The 14,011-nt window shown below is 42.3% G+C and overlaps 1 protein-coding gene across 1 annotated transcript in view; it reads left to right on the top strand.

The window, feature by feature from the left end:
• The window catches only part of ST6GALNAC5 (ST6 N-acetylgalactosaminide alpha-2,6-sialyltransferase 5), a 209,696-nt gene that overhangs the window by 100,543 nt on the left and 95,142 nt on the right, over positions 1 to 14,011 (top strand). The gene's annotated exons all lie outside the window — the stretch shown is intronic.

Here is a 14,011-nt window from a genome sequence, read left to right as displayed (position 1 = left end):
TGTAATACAGAGACAGATAAAAGGTCTATGCTATATAGAACAGGTGCAGAGGTACATGTAATACAGACAGAGAAGAGGCCTATGCAATATAGAACAGGTGCAGAGGTACATGTAATACAGAGACAGAGAAAGAGGCCTATGCAATATAGAACAGGTGCAGAGGTACATGTAATACAGAGGCAGACAAAGAGGTCTATGCAATATAGAACAGGTGCAGAGATACATATAATACAGAGGCAGATAAAGAGGTCTATGCGATATAGAACAAGTGCAGAGGTACATGGAATACAGAGACAGAGAAAGAGGTCTATGCTATATAGAACAAGTGCAGAGGTACATGTAATACAGAGACAGAGAAGAGGCCTATGCAATATAGAACAGGTGCAGAGGTACATGTAATACAGAGACAGAGAAAGAGGCCTATGCAATATAGAACAGGTGCAGAGGTACATGTAATACAGAGCAGAAAGAGGCTATGCATATAGAACAGTGCAGAGTGTGCAGAGGTACATGTAATACAGAGACAGAGAAAGAGGTCTATGCGATATAGAACAAGTGCAGAGGTACATGTAATACAGAGACAGATAGAGGACTATGCGATATAGAACAGGTGCAGAGGTACATGTAATACAGAAACAGATAAGAGGTCTATGCAATATAGAACGGTGCAGAGGTACATGTAATACAGAGACAGATAAGAGGCCTATGCGATATAGAACAGGTGCAGAGGTACATGTAATACAGAGGCAGATAGAGGACTATGCGATATAGAACAGGTGCAGAGGTACATGTAATACAGAGACAGATAAGAGGTCTATGAGATATAGAACTGGTGCAGAGGTACATGTAATACAGAGACAGAGAAGAGGCCTATGCAATATAGAACAGGTGCTGAGGTACATGTAATACAGAAGCAGATAAAGAGGTCTATGCAATATTGGCCAGGTGTAGAGGTATGTACAAGACACACGTGGGGGCTGAAGGAGCAGGGTACCAACTGACAGTGGTGTGCATCAAGAAAGGCTTCCAAATCTTGGGAGCCAAGCATAATCTTGCTGTAATGTTCATTCAATTCCTTGTAAATGGGAGGCAGTGAAACAAGCTCCTTCGTTTTAGGGAAAACGAATGATTAAATTCTCAACTATTGTAGGGCCATCGCATCCCTTTACTCTTTCTAGCCCCTGTGCTTCGTTCCATTAATCCTAATGGAAATCACGCGGCTTACCTCCCTGGACAGAAACCAGGATGCTTTTTCCTCTGAGCAGAGCCCCAGATGTGGGGCACTTAAGCCCTCCCGCAACTTTCCTTCTCTCTCTTGCTGCTGCGGGACAGAGACCAAGAACAGCTCCAGTCCATCCCACACAGATGTCATTAAGTGCCATGATGACTTCACCATTCAGATTGATTCAAAGCGGTGCAGATTAACATTTTGTGTTTCTGCCCAGACTAAGGAGGATAAACCAGCTGCCTGCCAGGGCAGAAAGGGAAGGTTTCCACTCCGATCGCTTGCTCGAGTATTCCTATGGACAGTGCGTGGGACGCGACAAAACGGCGGGTGGGCGGTAGCTGCTCCCAACTTACTTGACCCTTTTGATTCAGGTGTTCTGACTCATTTCTTTTAAACTTCAGTAAAGCAAAGGGCTAACAATCCACACTGGATGGCAGGAGGAGGGCAGGGAGCTTGCTTCAGTGCTGCCACTGACCCTGCAAGTGCAAGGACTCCAATATCTTGGGGCTGGACCAGGACTCCTTCCTCTTCTGTTGTGACCCCCTTAGCCAGTCTGGTGGAACCTACTCAAAATGGATTTAAATGTATAAAAATGCATAAAATTGCAAAGAAAGCCAATTATATTGCCATACAATTATCAAAACATCACCCAAAAACATCATCAGCCCGGGTCAAGGATGCTGGAGAATGAACTTTATAACAGGAGATTAGCTAAACAAGAACATGAACAAAAATGACTGGAGGATTTCCCACCTGTGTCATCAATTCTATGTGTAAATTATCCACCCCCCTCCCACCGCGGGAGGGAAGCTATAGTTAATCAATGTTCTTCATAATGAAGTCCATAAATCCCCATTAGATAAATAGCCTGGCTCGTTTGCCCATGTTAACTGGGTGTTTTTCATCAGAATAATTCACTCAGCCCAATTTGGATCTTTTCATGGCTGTTTCTCCACGGAGGCTCCTTGGAGCCTTCAGAGCTATCGCTAGAAGCAGGATGCCCAAAATGACGAGGGGAAAGGGAACACCCTGAGTGGATGACAAAGAACCAGCATCCCCAGGGCCCCCTCATTCATGGATGACTCCTCTTTATGACTAATGCAAAATGAACAAAATTCTTTCCCTCGGTTTTTTTTTTTTTTTGAGAGTGTAGAGAGGAATGAACTTATGCTCATTAAGTTCTGAGTTTTGCTTCGGTCTGATAAGGCTTGTTGTCTATTTTTATGCACATGATAGAATGTAAGGAAATGTCACTTCCCCTATGAGAAACTGAGATGGACTCTCTCTTATGTACTTAAAAAAAATAAGCCTTTCTCTGTGCTTTGTGACTTTTGATATATTTTCATCTTCACAGAATTTGAAAGAAAATGTTTTTATTGATGCTTTTTTTAAACATTGCTGTCACTTTCCAATGACTCTCCCTCCCACAAAATCCCTAATTGGGGAATGGCTGAACAAATTGGAATACAGAAATACAATGAAATGGTGCCATAAAAATCTTGACTTTTAAGAAAGAAGTACAATTCACCAAAGCAGAGCTTGACAAGATGCATGCCTTGTGGGGCACTATCTCACCTAACGTTGCATCTGCAAATTTGGTGAAGAGAGAGGCCTAGAGTTTTTTATTTCATAGCATTTTGCAAGCCACATCCCACAGAATCCAAATCTTCCATGAGAATATTTTGATATTAATAATGTGGTTCAGACCTCTGGTATGGCAGACTCCCTGACGGCAGGCTTCAAGCAGCCTCCAAACTCCCAGCTGAAGCCCATTCAAGTTAAAATGTACTTGGGAAATAATTAACAAAATAACTGAAATACAATACAATATAGATAATGCCAACTGATGATTTTCTAGGTCAACGTGCAGCTCACAAGGATTCCTTTCTGTTTGATCCCATTATTGCCAAAGACTGACTTTCTAGTCAGGAAAAACGACATACAAGTATTTCCTCTTAGATAGATGAACTGTGTTATCACAGGCACTTAACTATTCCTGTCCCTGTAAAAGCAACAGTCTGAGTGATGCTAGAAGTTAGAAATGTTGCTTTTCATTGAGAGAATTTCCACATCTGGTATTCTTCACACAATTAAGTCAGAGATCTGACCTCCAAACATTATTGCCTCCCCCAAAATATGCATAATATTTCTTTAAATTCTATTATTTATTTTTTAACAATTTTTTCCATTTTGAGTTTCAAATTCTCTCTCTTCCTCTGGTCTCTACCCCACCCATTATAAGGTAAGGAATATTTCAGATATACATGTAAACTCATCAAAAATATATAATATATATATGAGTTAGAGAGAGAGAGAGAGAGAGAGAGAGAGAGAGAGAGAGAGAGAGAGAGAGCGCTAGCTTTTTGCCTATGGTTAACTGGATGTTTTTCATCAAAATAATTCACTCAACCCAATTTGGGCCTTTTCATGGCTGTTTGGGAAATGATACCTCAGCTCTATTATATCACTCCATATTAAGAAAGCAGTAATGTCCTTGGAAAGAACACTAGTTCTGAAGTCCAAAGACCTGGATTCAAACCCGGCCTCTGATATCTAAACCTATGTGACCTTGGGTGCTACTTGACTTTCTTGGGTCTTGGTAAAATTTCAGAGAGAGGGGAGCTAAACTACCTGGCCTACAAAGTCACTTCCAGCCCCAGATTTATAATCCGATGGAAGAATATTATTTAGGAGACAAAATCAATCTCTTTAAAGAGCCTAATCTCCTGGGTGTACATGGTAGAATATCATACTCTCTGAATCAAAGATTTTTAATCTTGGGTCCATGAGCTTCCTTTTGAAAGAAAAACTTTTTGATGATTATAGTTCAAAATAATTGGCCTTCTTTGTAATCCTTTATTTTATGCATTTATAAATACTATTCTAAGAAAGGGTTCACGGATTTACTTGGCTGCCAAAGGGATGGATGACACAAAAAAGTTAAAAACCTCTGTTCTACAGAATCAACATTATAGGTTACCCAAAAGGCAATGGAGAGAGGTTCACAATGGGAACAAATAGGCTGCAGCATATCGGCAACAACAAATTGTGTGTGCAAAAAGAAACACAAAACGACATAATCAAAGAGATATATAACTGGAAACAGAAATGAGTCAATAATATATCATACCTAAGAGATGAAATTTTAGTAGGGAGAAATGTAAAGTCTCATGACTGGGCTCCAAAAAATCAGCTTAAGTGCAAGACAGGATAGTTGTAGGTAGCAGCTTTTATGAAAAGCATCTGGAGTTTTTAGTGGATTCAAGCTCCATCTGAGGCAGCAGGGTGACATAGCAGCCAAAAAAGCTCATGGGATCTTGAGCTTCATAAAGAGAGCTACAGTATCCATGAATAAGATGATGAAAATCCAAGTGCACCCCACTCAGATCATATTTAAAGTGATAGGTTTAGTTTGAACCATCCCATTTCAAAAAAGCCATTGTTAAGCTGGACAGAAGGTCTGGCAGGACCATAAAGGATCTTACTTTACTAACAGGCTAATCAGCTGGAGAAGCCTGGAATGCTTATTCAAGCTAGAGAAAAGAAGATTGAGTCAAGCTTGGAGACAGGCGTGGCCATGAGAGCTGTTCTAGGTTAACCTCCTTCCGCCCAGTCCAGAGGACGGCAATGATCATACTCAGGCTTGATACCAGCAAGAAGTTCTCAGAAATTTGTCGAACCAGACCTAGAACTTCATCAGGATAATGAACTCGCCATTAAAACGACCACTACTAATGGAGCTTGCCACCAATTGTGCAACTAATGGAGTTGCTCTGAGGTAAAGAGAGGGTAATTGATTGGCCCCAGGCAGAGAACAGGGCTATTGGAGTCGCTCCACAGCTCTCTTCCTTCCAGGCTGGCTTTCTGTCTCCTCTCCTAACGATTAGTTATCCTAAAGTAGAAGGCTCTACCTTGGGAGGTTGCGGTTTAGAGAGTGCCAGAGACTGGCTGAGAACTTGCCTGGCACCTTCTCGGGAAGCTTCTTCAGGCTGTGCGGGCCACAAGCCTGCGGGGATCCCTCTAACTGTGTGCACGTGTGCCTAATGGAGGGAGGGACGTCAGGAAAAACAAACTTAAAACTGTCTCGCTCTTGAGTGCAAAGCGTTTTGGAACTATGAGGAGTAGTTTCAGAATTTCAGTATATTGTTCCATTAATAAATAGGGATGTGCAAGACATACAGATTTGCCCTTTAACTCAAACAAAGACACGTGGACGAGAGAAGAAGAAGGCAGGATGCACAGGATCTCAGAGCTTGAAAGGATCTTAGGGAACATGTGGTCTAATGAAAAATAGACTGATTAAAGCCTGGGGAGGGGAAATGGTCTGTCCCATATCACACATCTCATTAGTGGCCAGGTCTGGGCTAGAAATTAGGTCTCCTGCCTCTCCGTTCAGGACCTTTTTCCGAGCTGTCACTGCTTCTTTGTGACATCCTAAGACTGGCCCACAGTGATCCAAAGAGAAAAAGAAACCATCAGTTTGAATTGAAGAGTTGTTTAGTTTAGCTGTTATGTTCATTCTGTGTGATAGAACTGGCAGTTCCACATCTGACAAGGTCTGTGAGAAAGTCATCCAGTTGGTGATAACTCTGAGAGATACTGTTACAGGAGTGGGTTGATGAAAATACCAAAAAAAATCTCTTGAGGTTTTTGCTGATTTTGTCCAAAAGTAGGAAGTTTGATTCCTGTCCCCAAACTACAAGAGAAGCTGAAGCCTTGAGGCTAAAAAGAAACCCAGCAAGACAAGCAGGCTGATCCCCAGATCAGGTGGCAAGCAGCCTGCAGAAAGTCAGGGACTTGCATTTGTAATTCAAGCGGACTTGGAGGCAAGCTAATTATAGCCCAGGAGCATAATCACCGCAGGTGATGACAATGCGACCTGCTGTTAATTATAACATAGACTAGATGACATACCTCAAAATCCAAAAGGAAGATCTGGAAAATTCAAAGCAGACTTTTAAACTGTTTTTATCCTTAAGAAATGAAAGGACTTGAATGACTAGCTAGCCTAGTGGGGGAAATGAGGCACAATGGCTAGCTAGCCTAAATGGGAAGGATGAGACACAATGGCTAGCTAGGCTAAATGGGAAGGATGAGACACAATGGCTAGCCAGCTTACATGGGAAGGGTGAAACACAATGACTAGCCAGCTTAAATAAGAAGGATGAGGCACAATGGCTGGCCAGCTTACATGGGAAGGATGAGACACAATGGCTAGCTAACATAAATGGGAAGAATGAGACACAATGGCTGGCCAGCTTACATGGGAAGGATGAGGCACAATGGCTGGCCAGCTTACATGGGAAGGATGAGGCACAATGGCTGGCCAGCTTACATGGGAAAGGTGAGACACAATGGCTGGCCAACTTATATGGGAAGAATGAGACACAATGGCTAGCTAACATAAATGGGAAGGATGAGACACAATGGCTGGCCAGCTTACATGGGAAGGATGAGGCACAATGGCTAAGTGAGCACAATGGCTGGCCAGCTTACATGGGAAGGATGAGGCACAATGGCTGGCCAGCTTACATGGAAAGGTGAGACACAATGGCTGGCGAACTTATATGGGAAGAATGAGACACAATGGCTAGCTAACATAAATGGGAAGGATGAGACACAATGGCTGGCCAGCTTACATGGGAAGGATGAGGCACAATGGCTGGCCAGCTTACATGGGAAAGGTGAGACACAATGGCTGGCCAACTTATATGGGAAGAATGAGACACAATGGCTAGCCAGGTTACATGGGAAGGGTGAAACACAATGACTAGCCAGCTTAAATAGGAAGGATGAGGCACAATGGCTGGCCAGCTTACATGGGAAGGATGAGACACAATGGCTAGCTAACATAAATGGGAAGGATGAGACACAATGGCTGGCCAGCTTACATGGGAAGGATGAGGCACAATGGCTAGCCAGCTTACATGGGAAGGATGAGACACAATGACTAGCCAGCTTAAATAGGAAGGATGAGACACAATGGCTAGCTAGCCTAAATAGGGAAAATGAGGCACAATGGCTAGCTAATCTAAATGGGAAGGATAAGGCACAATGACTAGCTAGCCTAAATAGGTAGGATAAGGCACAGTGACTGAAGAATCCAAACTTCCAGGTAGAAAACTGAGAGAGTCAAAGTTGGGTCCAAATTCAAACACCATTTCTAGTCTACTGTGCAGCCTTAGGCAGGTCACTCTACCTTTTGGAGTTTCTGTAAAATGAGGAACTTGGACTGTCTGATCTCTGAAGTCTCTTCCAGTTCTTATGTTCTAGGATTTTAGTCCGGGATCGATCATGAGCTATCTGGGTAGCCTTAGGGAAGCCATGGTACCTCCTTGGACCTCAGTTTCTTCTACTTTAAAACAACAGGACTTTGACAAGATGATTCCTATAGCACTTTACAACCTTAATATCCCATATGACTGTGTCTGAGAGACTGGAGAGTACAGTATTTCTCTCTATTCATCCTCTCTATTTTTCTCTTGCTGGTAGGCATTCCCCTAACCAATAGCATCTTCCCTCCCCCTCTGCCAATCAGCATTGTACTTCCCCATATGACATGTTTAGGAAAAGAAATTTGTCACAGTAAAGTATTAATTTAGACATTCTAAACCAAACACTTCATATTGCCGATGGTCACATATTGCATTCCAATCAGTCTGAAAGAAATAAACTGAGCCGATGCCTTCCCCTTGCTAATATATTCCACTGACATAGAAACGTAAAGGAGATTTGTAATTCCATATTACTAACCAAGAGCTCTTACAGAAATTACTGAACAATGATTTTTTTTTAATTTAGGGTTTATGGATTCAAACTTAGGGCTTCTGAGACAACAGAGGAGAATGAGGAGTGAGCTGTCCATGGTACACTGGGAAACCCATCTAAACTCTACTTACTCCTGTGACTATGCTAAACATTTAACTTCTCTGGGCCATTGTGTCCACCAGCTTTTAATCTTTGAAATAAGGAAAGAATGATATTTGCATGTGCTTTTGTAGCTCACCTTGGCACAGGATTTCCATATTCTTTTTCAAGGTTGTTCATTCTTCCCTTTCTTTTATTTGTGGGTCTCACATTTTTGGAAGGACATTAATAAACTGGAGAGAGTCCAGAAGAGGCAGCCAAAACTGAGAAGGGCCTTAGGTCCCGGCTGTTTGGGGACCAGTTAGAGGAAGTGAGGGTGTTTAGCACAGAGAAAAAAGTAGAAGACTGTCAACTGTCTACAAATATTTAAAAGAATACCTTATGGAAGAGATATCTTAGGATATTATTCCTGTGGTAGTGCTGTACTCCTTGGTACTGGGGTGAAAGAATGGGTATTTCTTAAGGATTTACTATGAACAAAGGACTGAGAATACAGCTAACAAAACAAGGCAGTCCTGGCTGTCAAGGTCACATTCTAATGGGAAAGACAACACAGAGAGAAGGTTTCAGCGGCAAGTCAGTTGAAAATTCCCACAATTCATAGGATGTCACAGCAATATAGCAGCTGGATGCAAGGAAAACTTTCCTCATAATTAGAGCTGTTAAAAAGTGGAATAGGCTGAGTATCATGGAATCATAGGAAAACAATTTTAGAGCTTATCTAGTCCAATCCTCTCACTTGGAAAATAAACCGAAGCCCAGAAGATTGAGTGACATGTCCAATGGCTCACATGTAGCAAATGCAAGAGCTAGGATTTGAATTTGCACTCTACCAGGGGGTAATGGAAAAGGACTTCACAACTATGGGCTTGATGGGAGGACCCTTCTAAAGCTAAGAATCTATGATTCCTAGCAATAATGAGGAAGAATAATATGAAGCTTGTGGAGGCAAACATGCCTCAATGTATGTTCATCTGACTTGTGGAATTTAGATTGCCTATGGAAATGCCCAATTAGGGAAAAATCCTTAAATAGGTACCCCTAAGATTCAATATGAAGGGATTCTGTTGACACATATGTGTACCTCGGTATTGCAGTGGTAAAGGAAATTTTTTTGCATGCTGTTGTCTGTCACAGCCAGCTAGCTCGGAGGCTTATAAACCATAGACTGAGAGCCACAAAGAGCCTTTATGTGCTGTATGGTTCAATCTTCTCATTTTATAGATGAGTAAAATGACTTCCTGGGGCCTCAGAGCTAGTAAGTTTCAGAAGTTGAACATTAACCCAATACTCTGACCACTGCCTTTAAGGGGAAATGCACCAGGGGATGCCCCAGTGCCTGAGTACCAGATCCCAGAGGCAGCAACCTAGAACTATCCAGGCACCAGGAAAAAGAACTCATTCTTGACTTTTTGGCTAAGCCCTGGGCTCCTTGAATTTGTTTTACATTAAATGATGAAGCCAATGAGAAATGTAGAATTTCATTTTGTATCCCAGTGATGTTTGCTTTCGCTTCAGAATGTTGTGTTTGCAAGGCTCGTCTTATAGGATAATTATTTCCTTAAAATACTTAGACAGTCATGGAAATAAGATGCTATGAGGTACCTCTATTATGTCCATGTGATCCACATAACTTCAAATACTCTTGCCACTTAAAGTTTCTTTGTTTTTAAAAAAATAACAAAAATATGTACTTTATGAAAATAATTAAACACAAACATTTACTAATTCCTTTGATTTCTTTTCATATCATCCACGAAGCAAGGAAACGGTTTCCTCGTATACCTGAGGAGAACATATCTGCCTAGCTCACTGGAATGCTGCTCGGTGTTGAGGACTTTGCCAAGGCTCCTGGACTTGCAGGTTTTTTATATCAAAGGCATTAGCAGGAAGCATCTGCCCAGCCTTTGGTCACTTACCTAACTGGCCCTTTAACCTTATTGTAAGAATGGCTCCCTTTCTTCTTCCTGGCTCCTTTCTCTGCCTCTGGTTTTTCTCTGGCCTTGTGGCCTAGAAAGAAGAAAAGGAAAACATGAGCAATACTGATGGATTCTGGGAAAGTTATTTAAAAAAAGGCCCATTTAGCATTTTCAAGCCTGGTGACACTCCTTTGCCAGACAGCAGCTTCCCCAGCAGCAAACCTCTGACCACTGATTAATAACTGGCTCTGTGGACAACAAGCTTCCTTGCCAATGACTTTAGCTTGGCTTGAAGCTCACTCACTGACCTGTCTGCCTCATTCTTCCTTTAGTTCCTAGAACATGATAAGTTTTTAAAACAAAGATAATAAGATAATTTCTCTCCACATGGCTCTTTGCGGAATTCAGCTACTCTACATGTGAGAGGATGCTTAGAATGAATAGTTTGGGTAAATCCACAATGAATACATGGACTCAGTCTTAGGTTTGCCATAATAAAAAGCCCCCTTCAAGGACTGCCCAGACAAAGCAGATGGGATAGACAAAAGAGAGAAACTGGGGGTTAGTTGGTCCACTAAAAATAGTGGGAGGTTTTGTCAATTTTGATCATTATTATCTGTGAAATACACAATGGAGGTTGAAGAATAGCTCCCATATAGGCTTCCAGCCTTGGTTTTCCTTATGTTTTTAGTCATTTTAATAGATTTTACTGTGCCCTGGGGAGGATGCCTGCTCTAGGATTCGCCTTATATTGAAACATAGATTTAGGAACCTTTCAAGCTTCTCTAGTTCAGAGGTTCATGGACCCATATGGCAATCTGGTGAAGCATAAAAACCGCTTCTCAGAATAATGTTTCTAAATGCCTAAAATTAAATACATAGAATTACAAAGAAAATATATTTAAAATAGTTATCAAAACATTTTCATAAACAAATTCATGGACAACAGGTTAAGAACCCTAACTTGATTCAACTCCTTCATTTTACACATGAGGAAAGTGAGACACGGAACCATTAATTGATTTGTCCAGAGTCACACAACTAATTCGTGTTACAGTTAGAACTCCAATTCCCCCCACTTAGTATGATTTCTGGAACAAAGTAGGCTCTTAATAAATGCTGACTGATGGATTGATTAATTGATAGGCTGAATGATTAAACCATGATACAGTAAAAAGAATGTTGGCTTTAGAAACAGAGGACATTAGTTCCAATCCTAGCTCTGCCAATTGCTGCATATGCCAAGCTGACCAAGTCACTCCAGTCCTCTTGGGCTATTTCATTCGATGCAAAAAGTGAAGAGGGAAAACTAGCTGGTTTCTAAGGCTCTGAGTCTATGAGCCAATGAATGAACTGCGTTGGCTGTTTTTTCCACTATACCACACTGCCTCTCCTTAGAGGGCACTTAAGAAATATGATTGATTCAAATGGTAGTTGATATATTAAACTGTCTTTCTATCCATTAAATAGTGCACTCACACTCATTAAATTTCAAGACTTACAAGATAGCTTCCTCAGGTGCATTGTGTGAGAACATTTGAATATAGCTCTACTGTTCTCCGACAATTTAGGAGTGACACTCCTACCTCTGTTCCTCCCTTTATGTCTGAAATGACAGGAACCACTGACTTGGCAAACCTTTGTGCCGCCCGTGTAAGAAAATTATCACTGGAGAATTTGCCAAAATTCACTCTGACAGGACCCTCCCTTCTTGTATCTCTCATACTCATTATCTTCTACCATATACCGATTTCCACAATTGTCGGCTCTTTCTTGTACTGCACCCTCCTGGTAAAAGCCATATCCCTTCTGTTTAGAATATTTAATGCGTCTCCTTGAGAGGATGCTGCTTTGGAGTACAACTAGAGAGAGCTTGGGCATTGTAGAAAAAGGGGACTTTTTCTGTTCATGTTTTTGAGGCCCCTCCATATAAGTATTATAAGGTAACACACAGCAGCTAATGAACACACATCCACACACTCTGAGAAAAGTGAGAGGGAAACGGAGGTAAATCAGTCCATTATGTAAGACAGCAATTCACAAGGACAGCTGAACCAGCCACCAACCAGTGAATTCTATTATGAAGTCAGTGATTTAGCATTGTCCTCCTTTTTGATTGACACTGAAAGTCTTCCAAGTGGAAAATGTGAAACCACTGTTAGAAAATAAAGTTACAAAATAGCTTGGTAGCTTCCATTAGAGAGTTCAGAAGTACAGGACAAGAATTCAATATGTTTGGACATTGCCAAAAAATAATTACAATTCTGTAAATTCTTTAAGAGAGAGAGAAGGAGAACAAGAGAGAGAGAAAGAGACAGGGAGAGAAAGAGATGGGGGGAAGGAGAGACAGAGACAGAAAAAGACAAAGAGACAAAGATAGAGAGGGGGGAGGGAGAGGGAGAGGGAGAGGAGAGCCTTCTACAGTGTAGTAAAGAGACCAGGGATTCAGATAATAGACCCCAAACATTCCTTCTGCAATTGCCCAGACATAATACCTTGAACTAGTCACTTCATGATTCTGCCTGTTTCCTCAACTCGATTTGGGGCCACTAATAGAGCCAAAGAAACTGTAGGCTTAGGAAGAGAAGGAGCACCAAGCTCCCTCAACACTTCCCGCTTTTTTCATAGAGCCAGCAGAAGTCTGAAATGTACTGCTGATGGTCACCCAGGCAATGAGAGTCATGGTCTGAACCCACATCTTCCAGTTCCCAATCCAGTGCCCTTTCTCCTGCAGCAGCCTTATTATATGCAGCCTGTTTTGTTTGACCCCAAAAGAAAGAACCAGGGACCCCCCAAGCTGTCACAGTTGTCCGGTAGAAGTGCAATGGTCTGCTTGGGTATATGGCAGTTCCCCTCCCTGGCCATCCTTAAGCAGAGCCGGATGGTCATTTGTTGGGAATGTTATAGCCGGGATTCCTGGAGTACGGGGGACTAAAGGGTTTTTGTTAGCGTCCCTCTCCCCTCTCAGATTAAACGAAAGTCCTTGCTCCTCTAGAACGCTTAAGCTGTCTATGTTGCTCTCACCTGGCAGTGTAAATATCAAAGAACCTGTCTTACCCAGAAGCCCCAAGACCTGGGCCTCCAAGACTAGAATGCCCAGCCCAGAGATGAAGTGAAGGGGGAAGCCTCCTTTAACTCGCTCCAATCACTGCATTTTTATGAGTCTCTTCTCCAAAGTAAAGGGTCTGCCATCTTGAGAAAGCTGGGGAATCTCTCACCAAGACGTATGAAAGGAAGGTCCGAGGCAGGTGATCTCACAGAAGGCCTCACACTGGACTCGACGGGCTCACTGCTCTCAATCCCCCCCTCTAAGGTCCAGGGACATACAAAGCCAGTTCCTAAGCAGGGCCCAGCACATCCCATGGAGCCCAACAGGGGACCCCTGGAGAGCAAGGACAGTCTGGCCTCTCTCTGTAAAAGAATAAATGTTGACTGGCTGCCTGAGCCTTTGAAAGGCAATATGGCAGAGTGGAGAAAGAGCAGGACTTGGAGGGAGGAAGGCCTGGGGTCAAACCTTTCTAGAGAGCTATGGCCCATGTGCAAGTCAAAATTTCCCCACTTAAGCTTCCTTATCTGTAAAATGGAGAGGAAAAGCAGATAATGGAGTAGTAGATTGCTTTTCATGCTAGAAAGTACTGTATGAATATCAGTCATTACTCTTCCCAAAAGAAGTCTGTTCATTGTCACGGCATCCTAGGATCATGGAGTTTAAACTGGAAAGGGCCTTCAAAGTCAGCCCCTAAACTTATAAATGGGGAAACTGAGGCAGGACAGGTGATGTCATCACACAAGAAGGAAGTGCTTTCCATCAGAGCTCCAAGCTCTGAGAAATCCAAGCTCCAGGCTCCAAGAAATCACAGAATTCTGGTGTCTCTGAATCCCATGAGGGGAGGATCCTCTCAAGAAGGAGGCAGAGGGTGACGGAGGCTTGTGCCCCAGTGGACCACCATGAACTAGAAATAAAAAGCAGAGGTTGCAACCGCAGGAGAGCTCTCTG

The sequence above is a fragment of the Sarcophilus harrisii genome, chromosome 4 (assembly GCF_902635505.1).
Source record: "Sarcophilus harrisii chromosome 4, mSarHar1.11, whole genome shotgun sequence".
NCBI lineage: Eukaryota > Metazoa > Chordata > Mammalia > Dasyuromorphia > Dasyuridae > Sarcophilus > Sarcophilus harrisii.
The sequence above is the reverse complement of the archived record's forward strand: the minus strand, read 5'-3'. Positions and strand labels throughout refer to the sequence as shown.